The sequence below is a fragment of the Gavialis gangeticus genome, unplaced genomic scaffold, assembly GCF_001723915.1.
Source record: "Gavialis gangeticus isolate Ggan-Ray unplaced genomic scaffold, GavGan_comp1, whole genome shotgun sequence".
Taxonomy (NCBI): Eukaryota; Metazoa; Chordata; order Crocodylia; family Gavialidae; genus Gavialis; species Gavialis gangeticus.
This window is the reverse complement of record NW_017729032.1, coordinates 160,772,260-160,789,433: the sequence shown is the minus strand read 5'-3', so window position 1 is coordinate 160,789,433 and position 17,174 is coordinate 160,772,260. Positions and strand designations below refer to the sequence as shown.

The window sequence follows — 17,174 nt, the reverse complement described above, 5'->3', positions numbered from 1 at the left end:
TAGGGGTTAAGGCACCCCAACCTGCCTTTCACCAGGGTGACCACTGGCCTGGCATTTCCTGGGGACTCCCACACCACTGGGAACCCCACCAGGCCACCCAATATCCAGTCATACCCAGGACCAGGAGCCTCCTACCATCTCCCACAGCTCCTCCCTTACCTCCAGATGAAAACTCAGCAGACCTCTGGCCAGGCAGTATTATTGCCTAACCTCCAGCACCCAAACTGCCTTGTTTATATAGGCAGCCCTGAGCCTAAAATGGCTGCCCTCATTAGGCACCTGGAGGCTGCCAGCTCCAGGACCTTAAAGTGGCAGGCACACACAGTGCCCTGCCAGACTGAAAGAAAACATTTAAGTCACCAGTCTAGGTTCTTGCATACCTATCATCAGTTTAAGCCCATACACGCTACACACACTAATTCATATACGACACACACACACAATGATATCTATATATGTGTATTCACTAATTCCACACATGCCACCCACCTATGCATACACACAGGTGAGTTCCTAAGTTGTGCATGTGTGCATATGTGTGCACACGTGTGTGCTTGGGATACCTGGGAAAGGTTATGGTAAGAAAGTAGAAGTGTAGGGAGTGAAAGTTGCTGGGAGTGTTTGTTTCCTCCTAGTCCCAGATACCTCTCTCTCTTGGCTGCCCAAGAGAGACTGGTTATTTTGAACATGTGCGTGTGTGTGGCATGATATACGAATTAGTGATCTGTGTCTAACTTTTGGGGTGTATAGTGTATGTGCTTGAATTGGTGATAGGTATGCATGTGCCTAGGCTGGTTTGGATGTGTATGTGCCTGAGCTAGTAGTGTGTGTGTGTATGTGCCTAATTGATTTGTGTGTTTGTATATGTGCAATTGTACACCATGCCCTCCTGTCTAAGAGTGCAATATTGAGATCCTGAGCATTGCCCTGACCCCTCAGGACAACAGATACACTGAAGGGTAGGGCTGGGATTCAGAGTGACCTAGACAAATTGGACCCAAAAGAAATCTCATGAGGTTCAACAAGGACAAGTGCAGTCATGTACTTAGGACAGAAGAATCCCATGCACTGCTACAGCCTGGGGACTGACAAACAATAAGTAGGTACAGGTGAGCATGTATAAATCCAATTAAACAACAGTCAAAACACACCCATACCCAGGTAAGTGTATATAACCATCAGGGATGGGATCCCAGCAGAGTCCCTTTGCAGGTTTATACTTAACACTCTATTGAACTATCAAATACATAGATAAAAATGTTCACAACATATAATGTGATCTCTCACAAAATATAGGTGGCCCCATGCACCATCACGTGCACCAAGGGCTCTGCCTTCTGCTCATGGTCGGGGACTCAGGCCACCTTCTGTGCCTCCGAGGCCCGGGTCCCCGCCTGGGACCAGCCATGCACCGAGTGTGCACAGGAGTCCTGCCCGCATGCCAGGAAAGGATGGACCCCAGCTACCTCGAGCAGCTCCCTGGGTTGGGGTCCTGCTGGACCCTGCCACACCCTGCTGCCAGCTCCAGGTTTCCAGCCTTACACCGGGGGGCTGAAGACCCAAGGTGCCTCATGAAGCTCCCAGGGTCTGGGGCCTCCATGCACCACTGCATGCACTGGGGTCCCTGGCCTCATGCCAGGGGTTGCAGACCTGAGCCTTCTCAAACAGCTGCTCCCACTCACAAAGAGGCATCTTTTGGCTCTTCAGGGTACTGGTTCTGCCTGCTGGCCAGCTCACACCAGCTCTTCTTCGCCTGTCCTCTTCTCCGTCCCTTGACGTTTGTGTTGCAAGCTGAGCACGCTGTTCCTTTTATTCACTCCAGAGGCTCCTCCCCTAGTGTGCTATGAGACATGCAAAATGCAGGCTATAATCAGGTCTTGGGCTCTTTGCACCCCCAGCCCCAGCAGGGGCAGGGCAAGCCCCTTCCCAGAAGTTACCTGATTGATGGACGGGCTGCACCAATCACAACAAAGATTCTCCAAGCCTGGCGTGCCGAGCTGTATTGGTAAGTCCACCACAAATACAATGATGTCCGCATTTTCTAAGATGGTGGACTAATAAAAAATGAAAATCAATTAACGAAGAGGGAAAAAAGGCCCTCTCATGATGCTGTTTCTGTTCGACTCCAAGCAAGACTCATGAGGTAATATTCTGATCCTACTAAAGTTAGGCTGAATTTTACAATTGACAACAAAAACACTGGGGTTTCATCCAAAACTAATGAATTCATATAATGTTAAAGCAGTAGTCATAATGTGAAAATCTTTAGCACCCCTAAGCTAATGAATAATAATTTGACCCCAAATCTTTACAGAACTTTTTCTGCAAGTGGCCACATTCTGTAGAATTAATCCACCAAACTGTTTTTCTTGCAATTATTTCCAAATAGCACTGCTACAGTTACTGAAGTTTTAGCATAAGCTGAACAGTATTTGAAGTTCTTGTGGAATTCTACATCCTGGAGCCAAATCAATACATAATTATCTCTGTAATTAAAAGCAGCAAGTTTCTAAACATTATATGGTAGCAGGGAAAGGCTTGAAAACATGAACCACATGTAGCTGAAAGGCTCCAGAAGATAAAGTGGGGGGAAAAAAATCATGATTTTAGCTAATCTCATGCTTAGGAGGCAGAGGGATAGCCAGAGGTGTTTGGCTGCATGGAGCTAACAATCTGAAACTGCTTTCTGTTGATCTAAGCTCAGTGTAACTGAGAATGCTGACAGTTGATTCAGCTTTTTGGCAGAAACCAGAAGCTTTCAAGGAGAGAATAACTGTTGAGGCCATATCCTGACATCTTTATGCAAAGTGCTGTTGAGATTTCTGCACATAGCCCTTTAAGAACAAAGATAAAAATAACTGACTTGGGGCTGAACAGTCTGGCCTCCACCCAGCAAAACACTTAAGCATGTGCTTAATTTAAAGCACAAGAGCGTACTCCCACTGCACTCATGTGAGGACCAAAGGATTATGCATGGGTTTAAAGTTGCACATAGCTATACATCTTTCTGATGGAGGCCAAAACAAATACTGATAGGCAGGACTGTGCCTATAAGATAAGGGTTTTTTTGTTCTTGGAAATATGAGAGATAATAATGAGATAAAATTAGGCCCATTTGGAAGTTACTGGTAAAGTAGTCATTTAGGGTCATGATTTTAATCTCTATATTAAAATCCAAAAGAAAACACACATAAAGGAAGGAGCTTGCTCAGGCAGAGCAAATTTTTCACATTGCTGTCCAAATGGCAGTTTTCCAGCCATATAGCTGGCATATTTGGCCCTCATACACAGCTTGCAATCCTACTCCATGTGCACCATTAATGTCTAAGCACCCACATGGCTACTGAGGATGCACATGACCTGTCTAGGCAGATGTGTGACTTTTATACGCCGGCTATGCAGAAACCACAGAATTCTACCTCGCCAAAGTTGCTGGGGTGAAAAAGACCCTACCATGTTTTACCTCCAATAGCTGAGGCAGAAAGAGAAACTAGATCCTTCTGAGCATACTGAATAAATCACCAAGCTATTACCTAGCTATTTTTCTAGCCCTCCTCTTAAAGCTGGCCTCTTGGGCAGCCAAGAGAGAGAGGTATCTGGGACTAGCAGGAAACAAACATGCCAGAGGGCATATGGCTTAGTGAGATAGATACTGGGGATGTCTACATATGCCAATGTAAGGCACAATTTTTAAGGCATATTAAGTGTGAGGCACATGTGCATGCCCTTAATGCACTTTAAAAAATGCAATTTTAAGCTAATTGCATCTAAATTTGATACCTGCATAAAGCAGGTATTACATTTAGGCACCTGAACCCATGTGTAGATGCCTCAAGGCACCTTAAAGCTGTCTGTGTCAACTGAGCAGGCCAGAGCTGAGCCCACAGGACCCTGTACTGCTGCTAGATGCTGCCAAGAAGATGGCATGGTAGGTGCTGTTCTCCAAGGCACAGGTGCTGGAGCTGGTGGTTCCGGGAGCAGCAGTCCCTGTTGGTGTGTCAACCAACTAGGCATTAAGTCGGCAGAGAGGGCAGAAGGCACAAGGGAAAGGCCCCCCCCGCGACAGCACAGCGTGGGTAGGGCCTGTCCCTCAGGGAAGGTTTGCTGGCTGGGCAATTCAGCCCTGCAGGGGCAGGACACCTCGCTGCCTGCCTGGGATTCAGGTGCCCTTAGAAGCCTGCAGCTTCTGCCTGGGACAACAAGCAGGCTGGGACTGCATCTGCCTCCAGCAACCAGCATGGCTTTCTCTGCTCTACCCACTTCTGTACCGGGCAAAAGCCCAAACTACCTGATGGACACTGTGTATGGGAGAGGTGGTGTGAAGTCCTGGGGGCTCTGCATGCCTCAGCCCAGACAGGCTGGGTGCAAAGCAGGTGGAGGCTAGGCTCTCTCCTTGGCCTGCCTGATCCACAGCTGAGCCCTCAAGTATGTTGCACCTAGCATGCCCAGGCTGAGCCATGCAGAGCCCCCAGGAGCTCATACTGTCTCTCCCCTTGGACAGTGTCCAACAGAGAGGCTGGGTGCTTGTCCAGGATGGAGGTGGGTGGAGACACTTTTACTGTACCTTAAGGTGTGCACGTGTAGATGCATACCTAAATCACATTAATACACCTTAGGACAAGGTGCATTAAGTTTAGAAGTACGCACATTCACATGTAGACATGCTCACTGTTCTGGAAGGGAGCAGGTCATGGTGGTTAGCAGCAAGTTCACTGTTGCTCTCCATTGATTTTATTCAGTGATTACTAATGCAAGATACAGTGGCTCAGCTTCAAGGGGAAGGCTGGATAATGCCCAACAGTTGGAGCTCCGTACTGGGAAGTCACAGAGGTATAGGTTTAACCTGCCTTTATATAAGTGTCTCGGCAAAATCCTAAGTATATGCTGCCAACACAAAAGTTCTGTACCTGACATGCGCAGTTGAAGTCTGTGAGTGGAAAGTTCCAAGGCTCACCCAGCTCGTGCCCCCTGGGTGACCTGCGGACCTGTCAGTCATGTCTGACCTACTTTCCCCACAGACGCATGCTCAGCAACAGCTAAAGCATGAGGTAATCTGACTAGAAATTTCTTCCCTCTGAGTGTTCTGATTGGCCACTAAATTCAGATAAAAGTTCTGTGAGCCCCTCCCTCGGGGGGGGATCGCGTTAGCTGGAGACAGAGGCTGGTGTTCCAGGGACTGTCTTTCAGTCAGGCTTCTGGGCCTATTGATCTCCTCCCTCGATTGGCATTCCGTGTCCTTTGCTGTTATTACATTGCTGTTTGGATTTCCTGGCTTCGACTTACCTTTGGCATCGGCTATCAACATCGATTCAGATCGTTCCTCACCGGCTCTGGCTGTATCCTCGCTTCGTTTCACCGGCTCCTGACTTCTGCTTCGGACACCATTTCGGCTCTTCGTTGTCCTTACTGGACTGGCGTCACATCGTTACAGTTTGTTGTGTGTTACCAATTTATGAGCTGTTGACCAGCCCTAGGACTATCCAGCAGGCAGCCGCACCTACCTCGTCAGAGGTAGAAAGCAAGGGCTTGTTGGAGAACCCTGTGGGCCAACAGACCCCTTTGTTTGTTCACCTGTTTGTTCACTGTAACTGAAGACATCGTTTCCTACGCATCTAAGCGTAAGTTAAATAAATTCCATCTTGTTTAAGGAACCAATACGCTTCCTGTGCCACTCAGACTCCATCGCCAAAACTCCCACCTGTCCGTATCCAATTTGCCACCACCCGGCCGCACCACCGTGACCAACACCGCGAGCTTGGCTTGCCAGCTCCATGTTGCATGACAATAAGGTGGGCCTAGAACTAGGTTCTCCCAATTCCTAAGCAAATGTCTTAAGTACTCAATGGGCACATCTACATGAGATGTTTACTGAGCACTAGCTACTTGGCTGTACAGCTAACCTCTCGGCGCCTACATGTGCACCCCTATTAGGCTGGAGTAAACCAATTTACTCCACAGCAGCATAGTACTTGTAGCAACACACATGTAGATGCTGCCCTGAGTGGCTAGGGCATAAATGTGCTTCAATGTAGGGGCTGCCTGCCAGTTAGCCTTACACTAAAACACCCTTATTCCTCTGCCATCCCCTCTGTAGCACACTGAGCTGCAGGAAGGAGCCCCAGGCTGGCAGGATGCCTCCCTGGGTTCCCTTCCAGCCAGGGCTGCTTTGATTCAACTCTACATGCTGCAATGTCAGCCACATGTGCAGATGCACACCTGGGCTCCAGAGTTTATTGCTGTGCATTAATAGGTATGTGTAGATACACCCAATGATTAGGGATAAAACAGCTTTTTCCCCCCCTCACTTATTCTCAGGTACATGTGCACATAATTGTATAATAGCCCAGCTAGTACTAACCCTACTGAACATGCTCAGTAGCTGTGTGGACTTTAGATGTGTGATGAAATTGCAGACTATGCATAAATGCCAAAATACCAGTTTTTTGCAGCTGGAAAACTTCTGTATGGACACTGTAACAGAGGGCTCTTGGGGCTGCTCTGTCACTGGCCCACCCACCTGTTTCTGAGCCAACCATCCACCTCCTCTCCTGCCACACCTTGATGATATATAATTATGGTATTAATTAGGTGGGAGGCTTCCCATTCTTGCCCCAATGCCAGAGGCACTATTTGCAGCTCCAATCCTTCCCTACACCACAGCCCAAGCCTTGCAGATGGCATCCAGGTTAATATTATTTCTGGCCTGAGACCAGAGCAAACTGAGTCTAAAGTTGGGCTGCACACATACACACATTCATACCACCTCCTCTCTTAGAGGAGGCCTCTTCCATTCTGCCCCTCTCTCAACACGGTCTCTGGCATATGGTCCATTACTGGGCCACACTCCACTGCTCTGCTCCTCCTTGAGCGACCCCTCTGGGCCATCAGGCTTTGTTACCCACATACTGGCTTTGCTACTTAGTCCCTTAGGTTCCCGCGAGTTCCCCTGCTGTGCATGGTCTGGCCTTGGGCTGAACCCTGGGCTAATTCCTCCCCACACCCCACACCAGGCAACCCTATACTCTCATGCATGCATATACTGGGCTCCCATCCCTCTGGTTTTCCCCCTCATTGGGGTTCCACACCCATCCCCTCACTGGGGCCACTGGGCTTCCCTCCCTGGCAGGGGGTCAGGTGGCCATGGCCATGCCTGGCCCTGTGTGGGTCTTACACCCTCCTTCAGCTCAGGTGGCCATAGCCATACCTGGCCCCTTGTACCCACAGTGTTGTGGGAGCTAGGGGTTAAGGCACCCTGACCCACCTTTCACCAAGGTGGTAACTGGCCTGGCATTTCCTGGGGGCTTCTGGACCACTGGCACCCCCACCAGGCCACCCACTCCCAGCAGGGTGAAGTTTTAGGTCATGTGCAGGACCAGGAGCCTCCAAACCATCCCCTTAAGTGCCTGCCCTTATCTCCAAGCTATAGCATTTAGCCTGCAGCCAGGCAATGTTTCTGCCTAGCCTGCCAGCAGCAAACTGCTCCGTTTATATCAGCTGCCGGAGATCTAAAATGGCTGCCACAGTCAAGCACCTGTTGGCTGCTTGTCTGAGACCTTAAAGTGTCAGGCACCAACAGTGCCCTGCTGCAGACACATAGGGTGTGTCCAAATGAGAATGCATGTGCCTCTTGCTCCATCTCAAACCCCTTTGAGGTGGGGCAAGAGGCACATGCAGGAATGAAAAAATGTTTCCTGTGCTGCAAGTTTGCAGTGCGGGGAGAAAATTAGACCCCTCAATATCAAGGGGTCAAAAAAAAACTGCTCCACAGAACAGCGGAGAAAGGCACAGTCTCAGACCATGCCCAGAGCCAGCAAAAGAGTTGCTCTGGTTTTGGCTTTGGTTCTCCTGCTGCCCCGGCCCTCAGTATTGTCCAAGATAAGTGGGGGGGGGTGGTATTCATGGGCCGGCAGGACCCAGCTGGTCCCAGCATGAGGTCCCCACATGCTGCACTGGGTCCTTCTGTCAAGGGACTGGTCCAGCCTGGTGGCAGAGGGTCCCCAGGGCTGGCAGGGCCTGGCACACAGTCCCCACATGCCATGCGAGGTTCTGCCACCAAGGGACTGGCCCAGTCAGCCAGCACGAGCAGCTTCAGGGCCCACAGCACCCGGAGATGGTCCCCATGTGCCACACTGGGTCCTGCTGACAAGGGACTGGCCCGGCCAGGCAGCAGAGTGTCCCTAGGGCTGGCAGGACCCGGCTGGGCCTGGAACATGGTCCCTGTGTGGTGCGCCAGGTCTTGCTGTCACAGAACTAGACCGGCGGGGCAGCAGAGAGTCCCCAGGGCTGGTAGGACCCGGCTGGGCCTAGCACACAGTCCCCAAGAGCTGGGAGCTGGCAGCAGCAGGCTCAGAGCACCCCACTTCCACTGCTACTGTGAAAAGTAAGTTATAGGCCCTGGGCAGGGGGGCTGTGGCCCTCCAGGGGGGAGCTGGGGCCCTGTGGGTGGGGCATTCCATGTGCTGTGGGAGGGGGGCTTCACCCTGTGGGGGCCAGGAGACCCACCTCTCCTGAGCAGCCCCCCCACAAGGTCCCCACACCCACAGTCCCCCAGCAATTGCTCCACACATACCCACACACCAGCTCACATCCCTTCACACACACACACACACCCATCCACCTTCTCCCACACTCTTTCCCACCCCCTTCCTGCAAACACCATGTCCCCCCATCACATACCTATCATGTGCGAAGAAAACCAAAAGCATACATCAGCACATAAAGGTATTTAGATTTTATTTTTATCATAATGACAGAGACATTGGTAGGCTTCCAAATTGCTTTAATATTGTAAATATACCAATAAAGCATTGTCCAACTGATCACTGTCTCTCTGTCTCTCTCTCTATAGATATGTGTGTGTGTGTGTGTGTGTGTAGAGTGCTCTTTTGTTTTAATTATTGAAGAACATGAATTTTGGGGTATTTTTAAAAATGGCTTTGGGATGCTGCTGCAGCGGTCCAGCTGGCACAAGGGATAGTGTCCCCAGATACCAATTAGCTGGGCCCCAGGAGCTCCTGAGAGCAAGTAGCCCTGAGCTGCTTGCCAGGGCAGCTTTCTGTACAGATCAGGCCAAGATAGGGTGTCTTTTTACACTGCTGGGGACAGCACAGGTGCTGGCCCCAAGCTCTAGCTCCCCCTGGCTGCAGATCTGGGAGGAGCCAGGCAGGGTTATTTTGCCCCAAGTGGCACAATTTGCTCCTTAACAAAAAGCATGTCTGAGCACATGCGCTGAGGCAAAAAGCCCCAGCTCAAATTTGCACCGCTTCTATTTGAGCTGCTGCAAGTGCACATGCTTGCATGTGTGGACATGCCCATAAAGTGAATTTGAAATCTACTTCTGGTGGCTAGTTTGAGTGTTAATAGCTTTTCTAGAAGCCTCATTTGTTTTGCATATGTAAGAGCTTGTTTATAAAAACAAAGGGTCTGTTCCTATGTGAAAAGAGGCACCATGATGAGACTATTTGACTACACTTTTGATTAATATTAGACTCGTAATGTATAGCTTAAACTATATGCACCCAGATGTGGCTACACGGCTTCTTAGGCCAAATATGTTCCACTTCATTTCCTTCTCCAGTCCCCCATACAAAACACTCTGATAACTGTTTCCCCTGTCAAAATTCCTCCCATTATTACAGGCATCCCAGGTTCAGGTCTAAAGTCTGCATCAAAAAAACCCACCTCCAAAGCCCAATAAAGTCAACGGAGCCTAATTTTCAGTGGACTTTTGATCAAAGTTCCAAAGGCAGGAGTAGAGACCCCTGGGTCTGGCATTAGCTAAACTCTGAGTTTATTAAAGAATGTCATCCATCATAATAGCAGTTTATTCAACAAAAACAAAGAGCGCACCGGATTCTGAACATACACATCGTGGAACTTCAAACCTGTCCTAAGTGTTTCACAGTTTCATAGAAGTAGGGTCAGAGGCGACCTGAGCAGATCATCTAGTCCAACCCCCTGCCCTGGGCAGGAATGAATACAGGGCTCTTATGACCCCTACTAATACAGGGCTCTTGTGACCCCTACTAGTGCTCAAGGCTTAAACAAGCATGGGCTGTCTATGGCAAATGGCTGAACTAGAAGTTGAACAATGCATTATTGGAAATGAAAGTGACAAGAGAACATAGGAGTTTCCCTACTAGAGAGAATGCTTAAAGCAACATTTCCAAAAACACTGCTCTTCAAAGTAACTCTAGGAACTCAGGCCCTTATCAGTAACTTGCTAGTTAGAGCACTAAGCCAAGCTGTGGAAGGCTTGGCTTAATTTCTCTCCTATAAGTGAGGTGAGCACATCAAGTCCACATCTTTCATCTCACAGGAGAACACCTAACCACAAATCTACAGCTTTGGGTGAGTGGGCGGGGGAAACACTTTCACACCTACCTGTTGACATTGTTGCACACTACAGTACATGGAGTATTTAAATATGAATTGCACCAGAAAGAGGAAGACAATATTAGCATGAAGGCAGTCACCCAGCAGAGGGAGATTCCAGTCCCAGCTCTGCCAAGTACTTCTGGATTTTATCCAAAGACAGTTTAATGTAGAAACACATCAACAAGATTTCTGAAGCAGGACTAGGATACAGATTGTCCCTTTCCCTGGTAAGCACCATACAATGGGGCCACACTCTCCCTTTCTTTTTCCAACCCAAGGAGTAATCAGGTATTCCAGTCTATGCAGGCTGGAAGAGTTTTAGCCAAAGACAATTCAAGCCCCTGGTCCCTCACTGTACCAGATATCTTGGCAGTCTGCTGGGAGGTAGGGGTTGTGGGTTTTAAACTTCTAACCATAAGACAATTGTTTAAAAATGGGCACCTGCATTTACTCTCCTTCCAGCCATATCCCAAAAGAGAGATGCTAATTCACTTTGCACTTGTGTTTGAAAGAAAGCATAGACACCTACCTTAAAGAGACAGATACAGATCAGGCCTGGGAATCCTGCATGGAGGGAAGGACCTTTTTGCAGCCACAAGTAAACTGTCAAACCTCCACCATCTCTAGGACTTAGACACAAACCTAACCTCAGAGTTTCATATGACTGGCTTAGGATTGCTCCCCACCCCTCACACTGGCTTTTGTGGATCTAACTTTCTTCAGGCATGACATGGAGAGGCCCAGTATTTGATTCAGGGGAATGGATCTGTGACCAGGCATCTAAGTCTTATGCGCTGCAACTCTCAGCATAGTCAAAGTCCTTGTATGGGGCCTAGGCCTCAATAGCTGTAATGCTATTGACTTTCTGTGAGATTAAGGCTCCTGAATGTTGAAAGTCTTTTTGAAAACCTCTAAGGCTTCTAACTGACTAATTTGCCACTTTTGAACACTTCTTTGTTTTCACTTTGAAGTATGTACACTAGCTATACTTGTTTTCCTTTACCTACTTAGTAAGACTCATCTCTTTTCTTGCAAGTTTCATATTCCATTGTGACACATAAATTAGGTACAGAACATGTCAAGCACTACAACACTATACTTAAAAAGGGGGACTTATTACCAATATTTTTTTTTAAATTGAAAGAGATGCTTAATTTCCCTTCTTGAGTGAGGAAACAGTTAACGGTTGCATAAATATATGGTCATTTCCTGAGAACACTGAGCGAGTGGAACCTCAAGCCCTCTGTATTATCTAAAGGCATTTCATGCTCCACAGTTCAGCCTGGAACAGGTAAGAAAGACAACTTTTCCCTTATTTTTCTTGCTTAGTTTTTTAAATTAGTTTCTCAGTAGGCAGTGTAAAGATTGGTTCATTTGGCCATGTTCGTTATTCACAGAAAAAGGCGCAAAGTTCATTGCATAGTGATGAGCTATATATGTCTGATGACTGTGGACTTTAGAAATAAAATAATTATTATAAGGCATAACTTTGCTATCTCTCACAATTACTACAGGAGGTAGAGCAGCAGACAAGAGAACTCAGAGTTAAAGATGTGAATTCAGCATAAATCACTTGTCAGAATGTAGAGATAAAGGGTGTGTATTTTTCTTTTGGTAAGAAGAACAGTAATAGCTGTAATGAATGTCAACTAATATTTTAAAAATAGAAGGAAAATCAATTTTTAGCTTTGGTAAGTAATAAATGAAGAATTTTGTGCCGAGTTTTTTAACTGAACCAGACAGATACCTTGAATAATTGCAGAGTCCTGATTTATACTCATCCTAAGACTGAGATGTGCAGTGAGGCTTACAGCAGACACAAACCTCCCCTCCCCACCCCATAAAATCGGTACATATTATGTATATCATAAAAAGATACGATTTTACTAAGAGCTTTACTGACATCCTTATGGTATAAACATGTAATCCAGACAGTGTGACAGCAGCACATGGCTGCTTAGGGTACAGTACTCACCTGCATGCTTCATTTGCTGTCCTTCAGAAGACAGTATAAGAGAAACTACTATGGTAAAAGAGTTAAAAATGTTGCTTGTAGGCCTAGCAGATCATCAAGAGAAATGTAAGATTTAACTCTCTTTAATGATTCCTGAATATGTTCCAGTTACCACAGGCTAAATGTTGAAAGTGACCTTTGCTAATAATGTTTTAATATTTAGACATCAGCTATCTGTCTGTAACTGCTGTTTTGGAAAAAGTGCCTTTTGCTTGTTAAATATTGAACAATATACAAAAAATAGGGGCTAAATAAAATCTGGAAAAACATCTAAGTGACTTAGATCAATTTTCAGTGGGTTCCCAAGGCATATCTATCCTACATATATATATTACTATACCATTACCATATTATGGTCCTCACAACAGTCTGTTGTGAGGACCCTTCCCTTCCCTGTTTGAAAGGGAAGTGCTACCAGTATCGCCTTACAGAAAAGGAATCGAGAGATTAAGGATAGGTCTACAGCACTCCGATGCATGATTATAGCGCGCATAGAAGCATACTAAATTATCATTAATCTAGTTACCTCAGGTACCAGCAGGGCAGACTACAGCATCCAAGTTAGTATCCAGGATCCCAGCCAGCCTTGTACTGTCTGGACTGAAGCCCACCAGTGCTAGGTAGATTAAAGTTAGTTCGCCTTTGATTACACACGGGCATTTCTTGATTGTAGTCTACGCATAGCCTAAGAGATTGGCCCAAAATCACACAGGAGTTTTGTGCCTTCCTTTCGTAGGACCATTTTCAAATGGTGTCTCCTGTGCCTGCAATTAACTATGTATTGTTTTATCTCATTGGTAACTGTAAGCACATGAATTAGCCCAGTAGTTTTTAAATATTTTTGTCATTTATTCTTAATTGGGATCAATGACTTTGGATGGTGTGAAGAGGGGAGAGAAAGAACACTGCACTGGAGAAAAGAGCAGTTTAAACACAGCGACAAAAATGAAAATCAAATCTATTTGGGGAACTGACTGTGGTAAATGTGGTCTACCCACTAAAGACCTCTGCGTTTTGGGTGGGTTATGGCTGGAGGGGGGACTGGAGAGGGGGAAGGGTTTTCATAATCTTTCTTATATTCTACTGTTAACATGATGAAATAAACCATCCTTGGCTCTCTCTATACAACTCTTGCAATGAGATGTGGGGAATAGGACACCCATGGCTTGTTCATGACAATCTGTCACTGGACTAAGCAAAAGGGCATTTTAAAGTCTGCTAAAATAACAGTGGTGTTCCACATTTATTGTCTCTTCATAATTACACAGTAGTCACTTGGTTTAAAAATGAACAGAAATGCAGAAGAGGCCACACTGCTGACAACTGCAGTTCTGATGACTGGTAGATTGATGGGTTCAGTTGGTTGCCGTGCTTTTTGTTTCTTGCTCTTGGACGTTATCTAAAAGCATTTAATTCTCTTTAAATACACATGTAAAAGAAAGCTTCCATTCCAAAAAATGATTTAATAGAAATGTCACTGTAAAGTTCCAGTTTTGTATCTCAATGATATTTAAATCGTGTGTTTGATTTACACATAGTTGCTATTATTTTTTTTTTCCTGAAGTTGGCGGTAAATAACATAGTGACTTTCAGGTTCCAAAAAAAGCACTTTCAGGCTCACTGTTCACATGGAGGAAATCTGACAGTGATTCCATGCTTAGGGCTGCATTCTAAAAATGGTTTAAAATGAGTAATCCAGGTATTTTTCTAAATGTAATGCTAATCAATGTCAAAGTTTACACAGGATTAATTTTTATGCCATTGAATTGTTTGTGTTTTGAAATGTTTTTCATATATTTTTTAATTAGGAAGCTTTTCAACTGGGGCTCTGACTGAAATCTTCCCATGACCGCCTCATTTTTCAGTGTTGATCAGTGTATCTTAAAAGCACCGACCACATAAACAAAACCTGGAAAAGAGGTGGATTCTGAGTAGATCTGATATAATAGGTCGTTTTTAAATGTTGAATTTGACCAGTATTCATATTATAACTTAAGTTCACACTCTGTACAAATTTGATTGATAGACAGTCAAGAGTACATAAACCTACTATCTCAGAGCTAGGTGTTCATGCAGCTTTTTTTATGAGAAGCTATATTTTCCTGTCAGATGCTTTCCTACAGTAGAGAAGAGTTAACGGTTAGCTGCTGATGCACTCTAGTTAATTATAGCTCCACAGGTTCGTACACTAGAAACAAAATTGGAATTAAGCATTAAAATGCCATACCTAGAAAATGAATACACATATAAGAGATATTCCTTGTAAAGCAATTAAGGTGACTACAGGTACAACACAGTTGATGCAAAACTGTAAATGCCAAAACACATACTTCTTCATTATCAAAACTCATGGTACATTGAAGACCTCTCACCACAACTTTGGTTCTCCCTTTTTGGGGAGGCATGCCTTCCATTATACCTTTTAATTTCCTTTCTTCACACAGTCCTTTACCAGACACTTCCAGAACACATGCTTGTTCCAACTAATATGAACACAAGAAAAGATACATTCAAAAGGACAAGAGGAAAGGACCTCTTGGCTGATCAGCTTTTTTAGTGATCTGGTCTCGGTTGTGGTTGCTGACCTTTCTAAAAAGTGGCACATTCTAAAACTCTGCTAGCAAGTGGTCTCAATGCTTCTTTGAACTTGGATATATCGTGAAATTTTATCTTTTTTAAACTATGTTTCTCAGTCATAGATTATTTGTAAAGACTTTCCCCAGCTCCTTTTTGCACTTTACACAGGTACACAGAGTAAAATCTATTTGTGGAAGTATCAGCTCCAATCAATAAAAGACCAGTTCCCTAGGGAGTTGCCGTAAGCTGAACCCATTTTTTAAGGTGGAAAGGGTTGCATTATTTCTAGCAAGTTTTCATACATAATAGTTTATATATATTTCATAGACAGTTACTAATCAAGTAAGGGGGTATTCTAGAACATGGCATTTTAAGGATGGAATTGAGCAAGGATTTATTTCAGTTAAACATCACAGAAATGGTTAAATAACTACTATTATAAGGTTGAGGAACAATTTCCAAGAGACAGTGATTAAAGCAACATTATTGAAAAGCCAGTGTTTCAGAACCAACTGATCAAAATGCTCCTGTATGTGCACTTGTTCTCCTCATACAAAAAACTAGAATTCTTGGTTCCAAAATGATACCTTTCATTAGACCAGTTGGAAAATAACAAGAAAATTGTCCTTTTCTGCAAGCTTTCGGGATCAAAGTCTCTTCATCAGGCTCTGGGAAAAGTATAGATGGTACAAGATGGTAAAAAGTCCCCATAGGTAGGAACTAAACTTCATTTTTGAACAGAGGGAGCTGAAGATGGAAGGCTGTCTCCCTCTGGGTCCATGAGAGGGACAGCCTTCTATTTCAGCTCCCTCTATGCAAAAATGAAGTTAATTTCCTACCTATGGGGACTTTTTACCATCTTGTACCATCTATACTTTTCCCAGAGCCTGATGAAGAGACTTTGATCCCAAAAGCTTGCAGAAAAGGACAATTTTCTTGCTATCTCCCAGTTGGTCTAATAAAAGGTATCATTTTGGAACCAAGAATTCTAGTTTTTTGTATGTCTTTTTGTCTCAGACAAACACAGCTACCAGGTAAATCCTTGTTCTCCCCATTAGCACACAATGTGTTCAACTGAACTAACATCAGTTATCACCAGCAGTTATGTAGAAACCTGCCGGAATCCATTCAAGATGGGGAGATAACACCAAAGGAGTGATGATGAGTGATGTAGCAGTGCCCATAGTGGTACATATCCTCCAAGTTGTCAAACTGTTGTCAAAAGTTGTCAAACTGTTTCTATTATGTGACCCAGAAGTCAGTTGCTTAGAGCTCTTTCAAATTCCATTTTTTTCCCTGCTTATTGTTTGCTTCATAACAAATATTTTTAGAAAAGTTCAGCAAAAATATTTCTAGCATTTTTCAAAACAAGGTCCAGGGAAAATGCATTTCTTTGCCCATGCTAGAATACCACATTTTAAACCATGGTGTTGAAAACTTCTATTGCTGCTTCTGTCACAGATCATGCATGCTGCTGGAGAAAGCCAAATCCAAAACCCAACAAAATAACAATAAAAATGTGTACAAAGTGGTCAAATTTAGACACCTCACTACTTCAGGGGCAGGTTCCGGTCTGTAGAGACTCCTCCTTGTAGGCTTGAGTAGAATAACAGGGTAGGAGGAGGGGAGCATGGGATTTAAGACTCAGCTCTATCCTTTGAATTTTCCTATTAGCTAGAACATGCTGGTTCTTTCAGACTGTGGTCTGAGGGGGCTTCGCTCTCCCATTGGCCCCTCACTTAGGAGGTTCATCTGGTGCCAGGTGCTTCAAAATAAAGTATCACAATGATCTCAGGTCACCAGGTTCTTCCACAGGTGGCTGCAAATTGTGAGTTCCTCATTTTTTACTTCCTCATATGAGGCACCTGGGGCCTGATGTGTTGAAGGGCTGAGTACTCACAGCTGCAAATGAAGTCAATAGAAGCAGCACTTTGGGACCATAAGGTGCTACAGAGATTTCAGCACTCTGAAAAAATCAGGTCCTAGGCATTTCGTGCTCTTTGCACCCCAGCTCCCTATATTAAAATGGTCATGAGAATCCCCCCTACACATGTTACATGTGGAAATGCTGTGAAAGTAAGTTCCCTAATATTAGGAAAGCTTTACATTGCCATAGAAAGAAGCAGTGTAGAAATAGCCATGAGGAAACATGTAATTCAGTATTCAAATGAATGTGTTGTAAATATTGCATAAGGTTACGCACTGA

General features: G+C 45.1%; 1 protein-coding gene across 3 annotated transcripts in view; it reads left to right on the top strand.

Moving 5' to 3' along the window:
- The first annotated feature begins 11,593 nt into the window (after positions 1-11,593).
- Positions 11,594-17,174, top strand: part of LOC109303344 (P2Y purinoceptor 8-like) — a 105,312-nt gene continuing 99,731 nt past the window's right edge. For 2 of the 3 annotated variants that reach the window (XM_019525548.1, XM_019525547.1), the window contains exon 1: positions 11,594-11,668. The gene's annotated coding sequence lies outside the window, so the exon portion shown is untranslated. The remainder of the gene's footprint in view (positions 11,669-17,174) is intronic. The other variant, XM_019525549.1, reaches the window with a different exon arrangement.